The sequence below is a fragment of the Solanum tuberosum genome, unplaced genomic scaffold (assembly GCF_000226075.1).
Source record: "Solanum tuberosum cultivar DM 1-3 516 R44 unplaced genomic scaffold, SolTub_3.0 scf00377, whole genome shotgun sequence".
Lineage (NCBI taxonomy): Eukaryota > Viridiplantae > Streptophyta > Magnoliopsida > Solanales > Solanaceae > Solanum > Solanum tuberosum.
In genome coordinates, this window is record NW_006239302.1 from 546,899 (window position 1) to 549,297 (window position 2,399).

Here is a 2,399-nt window from a genome sequence, read left to right on the forward strand (position 1 = left end):
CCCCACTCCCACCCCCAACCCCAACCAAAAAATATATTCACGAAGAAATGAATTTGCAAATATGTACTCTCTTTTGGTGCAATTTTTCTGTACTGCAAGTCTATAAATATGTCTTCAATAGAAAACTATCAATTATAGCCAAACATATCGTTTGGAGCATCAAAGAATTTTTCTTTTTGTGTTTATATATCATTTACATTTTTTTAATGCTAAAAGAAGATGTTTTATCAAAAAAAGATCAAATTACTATGAAAGACCTAAGATTTGCTTAGTGGATAGCCACTTATATAAAATCTTAATTATAAAAAGATAGCAAAGTATTGTTTGTGGCTCAAGTATTTATGAAATTAATTTATTGTAAAGAAGAATATTTGGACAAAATTAAAGTTATTATTCTCTAAACAAACAAATAGAGGGAAAAAACGAAACCATTGGATTTCAAATCTTTAATTTTTATGATGCCTATATTCGAGATGATGGAAGAACGGTGCTCTTTAATTCTCTTTAATTTCTAAATATACTTTATTTGTAGAGAAAATTTTAGTTGTACGTCAATTCTATATTTAAAATATTACTGCTCCATTAGCTTTTGAATGTGCTTTACTTTAATTTCCTCCTTTCTAATTGCCAAGCTTGTGAAAATTTTCCCAAAAAGGGTATTGATTAAATATGATTGAAAAAATATGGTCTGGTCTGAATCTTCACTGAGTTTAGCTTTAACACTCATATTATTTGAATTTTTATACGATCAGACCATTTAAAACATAACTTAGGGTTATAAAAGTTAAAGTTAGAAAGTCGAACAATTAAGACTAGTAATATATTGTAACACTAAGAAATCGTTTGATAGTGAGATAATTAGTTCTGATTATAATCTCACTAAAATATAATGATTAGTGAGATTCTTTATCCAATATTTTAATTATAATTTTTTATTCTGAAATTAGTGTGATGGCTTAAATCACATTTGTTGCAGTATTTTCTAACATATTTTATGTAGTATAACAATTTCGAAATTATAATTTTGAGATAAAATAACAATTTATCCCTTCTCCAAAGTTTTTAAGGAAAGAGTAAAATTTAAAATAGAAGTTTATCTCTATTAAACCAAATACATATTTGATATTATACCATGTATATTTTATATATTTCGGCATTTTCACCCAATGAACCAAACATCTATTAATGAAAAAAATAAACTCAGTCAATCTCGTCATTATTTAAATCATGAGCCATTTTGTTTTTGTTGCTTTTGACAAAGGTTAATTCGAGTTTGGGGGAGGCACTTTGTAATTAATCTGTCATTTCATGTGTGATTAGACTAATGTAATAGGGATTTATTGAAATAATTAAGCATTATTGGAAGTGATTAAGGAAATAATGGCCGTTAGTGAGCGTTTTGTTTGTGACTAATAACATGACACCATTAGTCATGTCTTATATTAATTTATTGTTTCTTTCTTTTCTGAAAGGATAGAACTAATAAGAAAGAAGACTTGAGATTTTTTTCTCCTATTACTTTCTATTAGTTTAATAAATTTTATGAAATACCAAGAAATATTTTTTTCGATCTTTTAGAGATCTCGAATATAAAATTTTCTTTATTAAATAAGCAATTTAATCTCATAAAAAGACTCGACGTAAATATGAAATTCAATATTGCATCCTTAGTATATCAAACACGGGACTGAAAAAACAAAACAAAATCAAGTTGCAGCCCCACTAATTTGACATATTCCAACTATGGGCACTTAATTTCTTCACACGAAATGAAAAGTGAAAAGAAAAAAAAAGTAGTAAAAAATGAATGCATTTCATTTTCACTTACCTAAGTCAAAGTTTAAACATAGCATGTGTTTCAATTTCTATGGATTACTTGTTCATTTTCCTGTTCAAGAAATATTTGGGGGTATATAAATACTGATTTTTAGTAGAATAATTTTCAATTAACAAATTCTGTTAAATGGCAATTTTGATCAATTATTTCAATAATGATGAGAAAATAGTTACAACCTAATGTTTTAAGTGTAGGGTTCCAATTACGTAACCTTCCCCTTTAAAATGTTTTTTCATATTTTAAAATTTTGTCCAAATATAGGACTTGAGAGAGACAAATACATTTTTTTTTTTAGTTTTCTCAAAAAGAATGTTTGTAATATATACAATTCATAATAAAAATAATAATCATTTACTCCAAAACAAAAAAGAAAAAGAAAAAAGAAATCTTCTCTCCTAATATATTCATCAACTCATGTCGCTTTTAAAAAAATATTTGGAAAAAGAAACTATTCAATATTTTTTGCTTCATCTAGAAGCATGTAAATTTAACATGTTGTTCTCTTCTAATAATAATAATTATTATTATGTTGTATTAACACCGTATAAATTTTCATTTTTAA